This window comes from Equus przewalskii, chromosome 1, assembly GCF_037783145.1.
Source record: "Equus przewalskii isolate Varuska chromosome 1, EquPr2, whole genome shotgun sequence".
NCBI lineage: Eukaryota > Metazoa > Chordata > Mammalia > Perissodactyla > Equidae > Equus > Equus przewalskii.
Genome location: NC_091831.1, coordinates 153,282,364 through 153,297,028, shown reverse-complemented (window position 1 = coordinate 153,297,028; position 14,665 = coordinate 153,282,364).

Sequence of the window (14,665 nt, the reverse complement as noted above, 5' to 3'; positions counted from 1 at the left end):
TGTAGAAAGTTCTATTGGATGGTGCTAGCATAGATAATGGGGAGTCACTGAGGATGTTACAGAGGGGGACGACATGATCAGATATGTGGTTTGAAAGGCTAACTCTATCAGCAAACTGGGGGACAGATTTGGGCAGGCAAAAGGCACGAGTCAGGGCTTTGCAGTCAGGCATCAAATCTGGGAGGAAGTGATCTTGTGCCATAGTACATTGGAGAGGGAATGGAGAGGAGGTCACAATTGTGAGAAATGTTTCAGAACACTTGGGGAAGGAGTGGATTTGGGGATAGAGGCAGAGAAAGAAGTCAAAGACAACCCTAAGCTTTTTAATTTGAACAGTGGAAAATGCCAACACCAGTACCTCTCTGGCCTCCTCTCCTTCTACTGCTCCCTCATTTGTCTTAAACACCCTGGGCCCGGTCCTGTTCCCTCTGCCTGGAATATTCTTCGTCTAGGTATCCATATGTCTCCTTCCCTCACCTCCTCCAAATGTTTGCTCAGTGGGGCCCTCCCTCTCCAGCATGAGTGACTAGGAGATGGGGAGATTGTGAAGGTCACAGACGCCAGTGTGAGGGTGAGGAGGCTGATGAGTCATTCTGCATGTGCCCAGTCTCAGGGACCAAGAAAATGCTGAGTCACCACAGATCAATGATGCGTATTCATCGAAGGGCAGCCTCTCACCAAGCATTTGGAAACAGGTGAGATCGTTCTCTCACACCACATACCCAAGGCACTCAAATATCCACCATCTTTTCAAATCTTCTCTCAGGATATGTCCTGGTAAACTTATTAATACTGAATTCGAAAGCACTAATATGTACAGTATGATCGCCAACCCAAGTGCTTTTCATTTTATTGTGGGAAAGGGTGCTAAGCCATAAGACTGAATCTCCAGTGGTGGATTTTTATCCATCGGTGACAAATCCAGGGAGAACACAACTGCCCTGCTCCTCCCACCTGCAGTACCTCACAGGTGGCTCTCTGACCTCCTTATGAGCTGACTGAAGCAAGTTTTGAAAGGCATTCAGCAAAGGGTGGACAGAAAACTTCTTCATGACTAACTCGCCATTACTCAGAAAATGTAAGTGGATCAGACGTCCCATCCCCTCACCCTCTGAGCATGTTGGTGATCACAACGTTACTGTATAATGCGAAAATTTCCAAAGAGAACTAAATTCAGGTCTATAAATATACATGATTAAGGCTTCAAATATAGCACTGCTTTATTTTCATGGGGGCTATTTCTGTGTGGTGATTGCCTGGCTGATTTGCAATTTCAGAATACAAATGGCTTTTCTCCATAACTAATGGGAAACTTGGCAGGGCGCTGTACACCCAGGCCCTCTCTGTGAAAAACTCTAACGGTGGTAAGTGCTCTTCCTCTGAGTTACATAAGCGGAGCTGACAAAAGGCAACAGTACAACTCTAGATCCTGCTAAGATGAAATAGTGTCTGTTTGGTTTCTCTTCTGGTGCTCGGGGAATACTGACTCTTGTAATAAATAATGAAATGGTCATGAGTACATATCCCTATGATATTTTAAATGAAATACACTGTGGTACAAATTAGGAATAAATGTCAATGGAGATTTCTCTAACTAAAAAACTGTTTGAATGAGAATGATGTCAATAAATTCATAACCATGGTGACTGAAGCCGAGAGGAACGGCTTGAAGCAAACTCTATGGCTGTTATGAGCAAAACCCTGACTAAGAGTTTATCATCCCCATCTAACAGGGAGAAAAGCAGCTTTATGACCTATGGGGATCTCAGCGACATAAAGCAACTTTTCCAACATCATCACAGACAATACAACCCACCTCCGAGCCAGGCGTCTGTGGCTAAATATAACAAAATGGTTATATCTGGAAGCAGTTTAGAGAATGATGGACTTTGGAGGCAAAGTTCAAATCCAGGTTGTCTCACTTATAAATGTTGTGACTTTGGACAAATAAGGCTTACAGAAGTTTTCTCATCTGTACAATGGGGATTTTTAAGTGATTCCTATGTTTCAGTGTTATTGAAAAGATTAAATGAGAGAAAGCAGGTCAAAGCACAGTATGTGGTATATAGAAGATACCCAGTAAACTTCCGTAATATTTTTGTCTGAAAGCCCATCTTCAGTGTTTCTCATTGATTTCTGAGCCTCCTTCTGGCCCAGTGGTCCTTCTTTCTGAAAGACCTTAGGACATCCCTTCCTGTCAGCCACTTTTAAGGATATAGTTAGGCCAGGCGTAGAATTGAAACCCAAATCCATGGCAGGACCCCAAACCTCGTGTGAAAGAAACAGATCTAGAGTAGTTGCTCATTAAGATAGGGGTTTAGGAAGGGATGAAGAAACAAAAATTTCAACCCAAGCCAGAGGCAGAGTTAGTATGAAGCTAATGAAGGTTAAGTTTCAAGACTCCTGTCTTGCATAGCCCCTTCCAAGATCTTATACTTAATTTTGTATTTATAATTTTGCATCCTGTTTCTTAAATATAGTCCTTAAAATTGCATATACTTTGGGCCCACCAAAACCTGAAATTGCCCATGCCTAGTGCATATGTTCTGAGCCCAACTGGCAGCAGGGGTGACCTGAAGCTGTGGATGACAGGGCTAGCCTTTAGTGTCTTACTTTCTCCTTCTCCTAATGACTCCTAGGATTGGTCAGAGATCAAGTATAAGGCTCCTTCAGGAATAAAGCAGGGTCTGACCAAGCTGAGAATTAGAGATAATTCTGCAAAGACTTAGAGTTTGGTAAGGGAAATGGTATGTTACAAAAATAGGTACAATAAGGCATTAAATCAGAGTTTCTCAAATATGGTCCCATCCAACTATAATGGAATAGCCTGACCAATATTCTTCAAGAACAATGGAAAAAGCTGGATAAAATTAAAGAAAAAAACCTGCTTGAAATCACTAGAAGCCTACCAAGATAGCCAGGACTTGAAGGCACAGACACTTATTGAGTGATCCTAATTTCTTGCACATTGCTTAACTCCTAAGGCATGCAATGGACTGTATGTTTGCGTCCTCCCAAAATTCCTATGTTGAAATCCTAACCTCCAGTGTAATAGTATTGGGAGGTGGGGCATTTGGGAGGTAATTAGGTCATAAGGGTGGAGCCCTCACAAATGGAATTAGTGCCCTTGTAAAAGGGACCCCAGAAAATATTCTTGCCCTCTTTCTGATGTTTAAGGTCATAGCAAAAGGACAGTAGCCTTTGAATCAGGAAGTGGGTACTCACCAGACACCAAATCGGCCAGTACCTTGATCTTGGACTGCCAGCCTCCAGAACTGTGAGAAATATTTATTGTTTAAGCCACCCAGTCTTTGGTATTTTTGTTATAGCAGCCCTAGCAGAATAAGACAGGCCATTTGGCATGCTTGGAGCAGGGCAAACAGTTGAGAAGTCAGCAGTAATTTGATGGGTCTGGGAAGATAAAAATTGAAGTTTTAAGCTGCTAAGGCAATTAGGATGCATAGACTCAAGATCCTAGAGAAGATAGTGGACAAATGTGAGCCCAGCATCAGCATCAGTTTTCTTCAAGTTATTTACTGATTAAGTTATGCAGGACAAGAGGCTTGGAAACCAAACAGAAACTGGGTGAAAAAGCAAAGCAGAGTCTTTGGCAGTTTCATAATGCCATGGAGACAAAAACTGAATTCAGAATTTGCCAAGGAGGACTGGACCCAAAAAGCATCCGAGACCCTCACCTGCGACCTCTAGAGGACTACATCCTTGGAATGAGGGTGAGCCAGAGCTAGACTGACATTCCCAAAGATACCAAACCAGCCTGGGAGCAGTGGTCTCAATTGGATTGAGGCAATCTGCCTCCTGGCTGCTTGTGAGAAGAGAGGGTAAATCGTCTCGAGGGAGAAAACATCATTCAGAGCCTGTGTAATACTTCAAATACGATGTCAGACATTCATTAAAAAATTGCCAGGAATAGCAAGAAATAGGACTGAGAGAAGAAACAGGTAACAGAAACACAGACAGGTGAACCAGATACTGAAGTTATCAGATACACTAAAATAACTGCGATTAATATGTTCAAGAAAAGAGATTACAAGAAGGAGAGTTTCACCAAAGAAATGGAATTTGTTAAAAGAGAATAAAGTGGAAATTATGGAGATGAAAATTGCAAAAGCTAATATTAGCATTCAGTAGGTGGGTTTAGTAGCAAATACAGCAGAGCTGGAGAGGGGATTAGTGGAGTGGAAGAAAGGTAAGTAGAAAATATCCAGACTGCACCTGGAATGTCCTAGGCAAACTGACAAAAATTAGTAACACAGATAGAAATTTTAAAAAGCAGCCAGTGAAAAGAGATGTTATTTTGAAAGGAGCAACAAAAGACTGACAGCTGACTCTTCCAAAGAGAGATAGAAGCAGAAGACAATAAAATGTATTTTTTAAGTCTCAAAAAAAAAATTCACAATTTAGAATTCTATACATAGTGAAAATATCTCTCAAAAAACAAAGGTGAAATAAAGACATTCCAAACAAACAAAAACTGAGAGAATTTGTCAGTAGCACACTTGCACTAAAGGAAATAGTAAAGGCATTTAATTGATCATAAAGAAAGAAAATTATCCCAGATGGAGAACAAATATATTAAGGAATGAAGAGCAACGGAAAGGGTAAATCTAGATGAATATTAACTTACCAAACAATAATAATAATATTTTAATTGGAAGGTAGAAAAATTTCTACAAAAATTTATGTAGAAATAAAATATATAACAACAATAACACAAAGCAGGAGGGGTTTAATGTAGTCAGTATTATAAAGTCTTAGCATCATTTGGAAATAGGTATTATTTCTGAGTAGACCATAATACGTCAACAATGCCTGTTGCAATCTTTAGGATACTGTTAAAAGAATGTATTATTAACAAACTAATAGAATGGGGAAAATGAAATAATAATAAATACTTTATATATACAAAGGAAGACAAGAAAGATGAGAAAAGGAAACAGAAAACATAGGGAAATAAAGTGGTTAACATAAACCTAAATATCAGCAATTATATAAATGTAAAATGACCTACTCTAATTAAAAGACAAAGATTATTACACTAATTACATATGTTGCTTACAAAAGAAAAATCTTAAATACAAGGACACAGAAAAATTAAGTAAGAGGATGGAAAAAGATATGGCATGAAAAATAAAACCAAAAGAAAACTTGTGTAGTTATATTAACATAAAAAAAAGTAGATTTTAAGGCAAGAAACATTACTAGAGTTAAAGAAGGACATTTCCTCATGATAAATAAAAGTCCGTCTACCATGAAGGTGTAATAATTCTAAATTTATATATGTCTAATAACATAGTCTCAAAATATATCAAGCAAAAATTGACAGAATTACAAGGAGAACTAGGTAAGTTCGCAATCGTAAAGTATCTCTACGTTGTCTTGTTGGGTGTGCCAAGAACACAAGACTGCTCTTTACTGGGCCGTTTCTCAAGAGGATTAGGTTTGCAGCAAGCAACCCTGAGGGATGAAGTCATGTCTCCCTCTTGGACAATGAACAAGTTTGCTTGCTGCTTGCTGTGAAACTGGTGGATTCCCCAGTGTTCCTCTCTTATAACACAACCCACTGAGTATGCAGGCATCCATCTGGGCCCTCCACGTCAGCTCTGTGGGCTTGGGGAGCAAGAGGGACTGATGCAAACAAATGTCCTGATGCCCATCTGCTTGCTGTGCTGAGCAACACAGTCTTTTGCTTGTCACCCAGGAGTCTTCTGTCTTCAACTTGTTAGCTTATAAGTAGGATAAAATTAAATCCCAAACCCAACACTATGTTGCTTACAACAAAAAATTCCTAAATATAAGCACATAGAAAGCTTGAATAAGAGAATGGAAAAAATATGCCATGTAAAAAGCAACCAAAAGGAAGCTGGTATAGCTGTATTAATATAAGACAAGGTAGACTTCAAGGCAAGAAGCATATCTAGACTTAAAAGAGAGACATTTTTGAATAATAATAAAATCCATCCATCAAGAAGGTATAATAATTATATGTTTATATGCTTTTAATAACATAGCCTCAAAATACGGTACACAAAGCAAAATTTGATAGAACTAAAAGAAGAAATAAAGAAGCCTACAACACACTGGGACTTTATTTTTCAAAAAAAACACACCTCTCTCAGTGACTGATAGAACAAGCAGCCAAAAAAAAGTAAGTGAGGATATAAGGAATTTGAACAAAATAATTAACAAACTTGACCTAATTTATACATGCAAAATGGTACTTAACTACCACAGAATACACAATCTTTTCAAGCGTATGTGGAACATGTACCATAAACATCCTGACAAATTTCAAAAGATTATCATCATACAGAGTATGTTCTCTGATCACAGTGGAATGAAGCTAGAAATTAATAACAAAAAGATAAGAGAAAAGCCCAAATACTTGGAAATTAAGTAATCCACTTCTTAAGAAGTGTTTTTTCCAAATTGAAGTGAAATTCACATAACATAAATTAACCATTTTAAAGTGAAAAATTCAGATGCATTTAGTGCACTCACACCTTTGTGCAATCACCATCTCTATTAAGTTCCAAAACGTTTTCAATGAAAATGATAAAAAGGGCTAAAAAAAGTCACAATGGAAATTAGGAAACATTTTGAACTGGATATTAATGAAAATATGATATGGGATGTGTGGGATATAGCTAAAGCTGTGCTTTAAAGATATTATACATTATTTTTGACAATATAAATTTGCAAATTCAGCTGAAATGAACAAATTCCTAGAAAAACACAACTTACAAAAACCAACACAACAAGAAATAGAATAGTCTTACACTATCAAATAAATTGAATCTGAAATTAAAAATCTTTCCACAAAGAAATCTCCAGGCTTGGATGACTTCACTGGTGAATGGTTCCAAATGCTGAAGAAAGAAATAATGCCAATTTTACAAAATCTCTTCCAGTGAATAGAAAAAGGAGACAACACTTTTAACTCAGTTTATGAGGTCAGCATAATCTTGATACTCGATCTGATAGGAATAATATCATCATCATAATGATAATTATGGACTAATCACTCTCGCAAACATAGATGCAAGAATCATAATCAAAGTATTAGCAAACTTAGTACACCAATTATCCTTCAAAGATTAGGACTATAAGGTTGCTTTAATATCTGAAAAACCAATCAACGGGAGAATTTCTGCTCCCGCTCATGAAATAGTAACTCATCATCTCACTATAATCAACTAGAAAACTAGACAAAATAGATGAAGCAACTACTTTCAGACGTTAAACTACAGGCAGCATAGGTCTGCAATCCCTGAAAGAAAGGGAAGAAAACAAGATGAGCCCTCTGATTACCCTGGCTTTTTTCCCAGAGGCAATTTCCAAACAGCAGCACAGTGGGCGAGAACCTAAGTAGAAGTCCAGCAGTCTCACTGGATTTAGGAGCTAGAAATCCGGGGAGGCTGAGCTGGCTGGAATTTGTGGAGCAGAGTATATGAGAGGAGAGAGTTATGCATACAAAGAACTCTAGAAATCTGAAGACGGGTCCCCTCCAATCTTTGACTGAATGCTAACCTACACAGACACAGAGTGAAACTCCATGACGTCGAGCCAAAAACAACTAACTACCCGGGAGCTATAAGCTAAACAATTCTCACAGCTCACATAAGAACAAGAAATGTTTAAATTTCAACCATCCTGAGCAGAGACACTTCATTGAACACCTGAGGCAGTGAGCACAGAGGGGTCACAACTTAGTGAAAGCTAAACTAGCCCTAGTGTAAAGAGACTCTACACCTGCACAACAAAGCTTAAAAACCAACATCAACAAGATTGACCTAATTATCCACAAGTGACTGGTTCCAAGCAAACTTCAACACTCTCTAAAGGAAGACAACAAAATCCAAACATTCAAACATAACATTTGCAATTTCAACATCCAGTAAAATATAACTAGACACATGAAGAGCAGCAATTTGGGCCCATAATCAGAAAAAAACCCAGTCAATAGAAAAACAAATCAATGTAATTCACCACATTAACAGATAAAGGAGAAAAGCATACAATCATCTTGATGGATACAGAAAAAGCATTTGTTAGAATTCAATCTCTATTCACGTTAAAAGAAAAAAAAAACTTGGCAAACTATGAATAGAAGAAAACTCTTAAAATCTGATAGAATATCACAAAAATCTATAGCAAACACTATATTTAAAGGTGAAATATTGAAAACTTTGCCCCTAAGATTGGGAAGAAACGAAGACATTTGTTCTGACAGCCTCTATTCAACATTGTAGTGGAGGTCCTTAAAAGGTCAGTAAGATCAGAAAAGGGGAATAACAGGGATGTAGATTAAAAAGGAAATTAAAAGTATAAAGATTGAAAGGAAGAAACAAAACTACCATCATTCACAGATGACACGGTTATGTATGTGGAAAACCCAAAGAATCTACTGTCAAACTCTAAGAAATAATAAGTAAATTCAACAAGATGCCATATACCACGTCAACATACAAAAACATATTGTATTTCTATATAACAATAACAAACTATTACAAAATGCAATAAAATGTAATAAAAAAGTACCAATTACAATAGTTAAAAAAAATCAAATACCTAGGAATAAATTTAACAAAAGATGGCCAAGACCTTTATATAGAAAACTACAAAACATTGTTGTGATTAAAGAAGGCCTAAGTAAACAGAAAGAGAGACCATAGACCTAGATTGTAAAGATGCCAATTTTCCCCAAATTGATCAGTGCAATCCTGATAAAAATCCCAGCAAGTTTTTTTTTTGTAGAATTGACAAGATGATTCTAAAATTTATCCAAAGACTAAGAATGGCCAATATCTTGAAGAAGAATATAACTGAAGGATATACACAACTAGATATCAAGATTTATTATAAAGCTACAGTAACTAAAACAGTGGAATGTTGACACAAGAAAGAAAAATATAACAACGAAATATTTCCAGAAATAGATTCACATGCATGCTATCATTTGATTTATGACAGAGATGACACTACAGTCTAGTGAGGGAAATGATGGTCTTCTAACAGACAGTGCCCAGTGAATCTTGATCGCTTTCTCACATCACACAGAGAAATCTACTTGAGAAGCCAGACACAAAAAAGTACATTCTGTATGATTCTATTTACATAAAGCTCAAAAACAGGCAAAACTAAACATGACAGAAGACAGATATTTCTTTTGGCAGGGAATAATGACTGGTAGGAGACCCAACGGGGAATTTCTGGGGAGCTGGCAATGTTCTATTTCTTTGTTTGAGTGATGATTACATGGTTGTATTGACTTTATAAAAATTTATTGAGTTGTTAACCTATGACTTGTGTACTTTTCTGTATGTGTAACATACTTCACTAAATAGTTAACTCAAACAGGAAAAAGTGGTGTCCACATGGCTGGCATCGGAACCAAAGGAATTTGCATATTTCACACACAAAATACCCTCCTTCTTCTAGTGTTATTTTTTTCTAAAAATGAGTGTAAATATTTCATACAATCTATTATCAAATGGATCCCTTACGATCCCAAAATGCCTACTGATATGTAGCACATCCTTCTTTATGCAAGGTCCCGCTAATTTAGGAACTCCTTATCGCTAATACTTTTATTCTGTTCTGAGAGCACCACGTCTGGTGTCAGAGGCCTTTACATTCATCTGATCTGCATTCAACATTTCAGACTAGCCAGGTCAAGGGCAGGTAAACCCTGTAATTGTTAATTCTAGACAAGGACCAATAATTTCACTTCCCATGCGCAATATAAATAGTGCTATGGCAATTAAAGAGAATCACTTGACCAATTTATTCCTGCACAATCAATGATAGCTGACATTCGTGACTGTTCACCAAAGCTAGGACTGTACTTCTGCAGAGGAGACACATTTTCTACTTGCTCAGATGAGCCCATTTGTTTAAGGAGTTCAACTAGATCTAGAGTTGCAATGGCAGCCACTTAAAAACTTATCGTAAGTGATTTCTGTAATTGTCTAAGAGCATCTTGCTTTGAGTTGTTTTAAAAATAGACTTTTACTCCTGGGAACTTTAAACTCACATGGATGTTCTTTTCAGCTCCCAAATATGCTAATGCTGGGTTTGTGGTGGGTAGAATTAAATTGGGAGGTTGAACCAGTTGATGTGTAATGGTAATTAAAATTGCAGGTCTTGGTAAATCCTATCTTTCTCTTGATTATACACTACACTCTTTTAAAACCATTGTTATTTAACCTGTTCTGACTTTGCTTAAAAATGAAATGGCTTTAGGATAATTAACCAGCATTTTGGAAGCACAGATTAAGTAGCAGTTGCTAGAGTTCCTTCCCATTATGTTTCTCATACTTATTCCAAACTAAAACAAGTATTAATTTGGCTTTCACTCATAAGTATAAACATTGTAAATATCGAAGCATGCTTTCTTTAGATCTCTTAGCTTCTATCCTGATTCTGGGAATCTAGTCTCCTCTCTGATGTTCTAATCCTGAGAGGAACGCTTTCGTAGGCTGGTCTTACTCGTGTGTGGGGTATAAGTGTTGCTCCTTCTACTTTGATTTGTCTCAAGCAAGTAAGTTTAGAGGAACAGCATGGTAAGGGATTTGCCTGAAAGTCAGATGGTGGTTTTAGTCTCAGTTCAACTAACTGTGCTGTCCTAAGCACATCACTGAATGCCTTGGTGTTCTCATCTATGAATGAATGGGGTTGTTTTTGGCATTGCTGCGTGTCATACAGAGGGCACTCAATAGTCTATTGATGCACAAGAATTAGACGGTTTCAAAGACAACTTCCAACTTTCTACTGTAACTCAATTCACTTCTGTGAAAAGTAGTCAACCAGCAAAATGGAATGCAAATTAACTAGGTCTACTGCTGTTCCACCACTCCTCCTGGGCCAGTTTGAGATTAGAAGAAACCAGCACTAGAAGGGGCTACTAGAGGCACAGAGGTAATGAAAATACAGCAATACAGTCAGCACATTTATTTGTAAACAACTGAACTAAAAAGCAGAAGAACCCTCCCCCAAAATGGCCAACATGAACCACTGAACTAAACGAGAAAAACACAGTATTTTATATGACCTTTTCCTATCCAGAACTCTTGACTTTTTGAAAAATATCAATAAAATCAGTTTCTGCAAGGATCTTTTTATATTAAACCAGGCAGCTTTCAAAGAGCAGCAGCTACCACTGAGGTTCTTGGAATGCACTTAGATTTACTGCAAGAAGAGGTAAGTGTTGGGTGAGTGTACAATCTAAGTCAAAGATGGAGAGGAAGGGGATTGTGGGGGTGCTTATCTCTGGAGATGAACCAAGAGGGAAATTAACATGTCTGAAGCAAGTAACTTTTGAGGTCCTCTATTGTTAAACATTCTTATGAAGGGAAATTTTTTCATTTTTTATATTTGTCTTAATTTTCTTCTATTATTTCTGGCCCACCTCTATTGGCCATTCTTTTCCATTTTTGAAACTTAAACTTTTTGTTTTTTAAAGATTGGCTCCTGAGCTAACATCTGTTGCCAATCTTTTTTTTTTTTTTCCTTCTTCTTCTCCCTGAAGGCCCCTGGTACATAGTTGTATATTCTAGTTGTAGGTCCTTCTGGTTGTGCTATGTGGGACGCCACCTCAGCATGGCCTGATGAGCGGTGCCATGTCCACGCTCAGGATCTGAACCAGCGAAACCCTGGGCTGCTGAAGCCGAGGGGGAGAACTTAACCACTCGGCCATGGGGCCAGCCCCAAAACTTAAACTTTTTAAGGGAAGAAACATTTAAACTTTTTAAAGAAACAAATATTTAAAGAACTGAGAAAACAGTTGGAAATAGGAACTGTTCTTTCACTGCATGTAAGAAATGAGGAAAGCCTAGTGTGAAACACTGGAATCTGAAATTAAAATGTCAACAGAGAATGCTCAATGACCTTTTCTTAGGAGGCTCACATGAAGGAATGTCATGGTACATTGATCAAACTTATTCATTTGCATTTTCAGGATGTTGCTATTAATACCACATGACACTCAACAAATTACACTACAATATGACATTTTGTACAAATCACTTCACCTCTAGTTTCTTCTTCAGCTGTGTTACTTCAGCCTCTGGTTACTTAGAGAAAAAATATATCTATTAGAGCCTTTTTTTTTTTTGTAGGGAAGGAAAAACTTTACCGCTAAAGTTTTTGTCACTGGGGTCTGTGAATTAAACCAGGAAAAGACAGATCAACAGGAGATAAAGCATACACATTCAATTGATGTTTTTAACTTTACTTCCACAGGGGCTACACAGAAGAGAAGTGAAAACCCCAAAGAAGCTGTAAGGCTTGGATGCTCCTATACCATTTTAACAAAGGGTGATAAATCGTGAAGTAAATAGGCAAAGGAGAAGGAGGTTTGGGCTTTTAGGAGTAGTAAATTGTGGAAAAGTAAACACATGGGAAACTAATGGAAGACAAGTGTTATTCTAGTCAGGTTTGTTTATGCAGACATCTCAGCATTGTGTCCATTTCCAGTGATAAAGGTTGTTTTCCTTCCCCTGGCACAGGAGAGACGGGACACTTTTACAAAAGGAAATTTGTGCCCTGCTTTCAGGCAGAAACAGGACAGACAGAGTTCTTGCTGCATCTGCTGCTTCTCAGTTGCTTTCAACTCAAACCAATCCTTATGCCAAAGTGGCATATTTTAGGGTGGCATATTATGCTCCTCTTAATTTTCCAAGGAAGAATCACAGTTCAATGCTTCTGTAAAGATACTGGTTCCCAAACCGTGTTGAGGAGCTAGTTCCCTAAGGTGTCTTATTTGAAAAAAAAAAAAAAAAAAGAGTTCTATGGTCAAATAAATTCAGGAAATGCCAGATTAAACAAAGTCAAACATGATTTTTTCCAGCAGGAATTCTCAGAACCTTTAATTAACAATGCATTGTGATTCAGCAAAAGGGGAGTAATAATTAATTGTGTTCCCCAAACTTATTTGAACACAGAATATGTTTTCCACAGTATTTTTCAAGACTAATGTTTTCTGTAATATATACTGAGATATAATGAGATTAGTCATCTTTGTATGTAAACACAAAATTTGAGCAGCCACTGAAATAAGCATAAGCCAAAAGGCAGAGAGCTAACTGAATAAAGCTGGCACAGTGTGGGTCAGCAGTAACCATGCCACATTCTGAGTCATGCTCCAGGGCACTGAGCTCAGGATTGTCCCTAGGAAGAAAAACTAAAGTGTTCAAAGCTTCTGGATCCCATTGAATTAAAACCCCTTGTTGGGTACTAAAGAGTACCAATGGATGAAGAAAAAATGGTTTTACATGTTCATTTCCATCCTTGGCTCAGTACAGCTCCAGTGGCATTATTCTTAAACATCTGTTAACATGATTACTTCGTAATTACAACCGCTAACGGCCAAGCATTTTTCACAGGAAGCAAGCTGTTGCTTATTTTTGAACCACTCTTCTGGCTCATGCAAAAGGGTCAGCATTTTAAAAAAAATCTTTTTAACCTTATTTTAATTGAAACAACATCTCTAAAAATACCATTTGAATGGCTGCAAGATAAAAAAGGAAAAAGTGCATTCAAGGCACAAAGCTAAATAAATACAACAATATAGATGACTTGGGGCCAGGGCAAGTACAGGATTCAGAAGTGATACAAGTTATCAATACATCAGCATGATGGCAACTAGTGTCTTCCCTCTGGTTATGCTGCTTTGCCAGAATTTTAATTTCAGCAGAGATCATCCTCAGTGTCACAACGGACTGATGCAGAGGTTCCCAATCAGTAGGCTTGACCCTTGATCCTCAAAGTTGAATTGTCATGACATGTTCCCTTCTTCATCATCCTCCATGCTCCCTGGATAGGGGCATGGCTAAGCACTCAAGTCAGAGGACTGGTTGGCAACATCCTACATTGTCTCAAAGATTTTGGGGTAAAAATGGAGAAAGAGGGACTGGTATTAACTGAGCCCCTAGGTGCCAGATATTTTCATACACATTACCCCATTAACAAACAAACAGATCTTTCCCCTATCTTGTAGATACAGAAAACTGGGCTTTAGAGAGGTTATAAAACTTGCCCAAGGTCAACCCAAATGCTGATGAATAAATTAAGTTAAAATCTGAGCCAGGCTGGGTGAGTTCAAAGTCAGTTTTACAATATCATGCTGTCTGCTGATCATAAAAAACTTCATTTTATATAGGAGCACAAATGGCCCATTTATATCATTTCTTTCAGTATCTAGCAAAACATCTCAATTTTTATCATTACACTAATTTCGAGAGACCTGATAATGTTTAGATCTTCTCATTCATTTGCTCAAATCAATGGAGCTATTTATTCTCAACTGCTGGTAATGAACTTTCTTAACTCAGCATTTTGTGAAAAAGAGTCTAGATCCTTGAATTGCTTCATTTCATGCTCATTCTCTTTGCATGCATCTTTTTGGTTTGCTTTTAAAAATAGATTCCAAAATCATGACATATTCAGATATGAAAAAACAGGATGGAGAGCAATGGGAACACTAATCTGAAACGGTCACATGGCTGAGTACCTGTGTATGTAGTAATCCTAAATTAAATAGAGAACTCCTGAAGCAATCACTCATGTGTGCTTGATTGAAACAAACAAACAAAACACTGCCATAGGACTGTAGACTTGGATTCTACCCCTCTCCCACAGTTGCGAC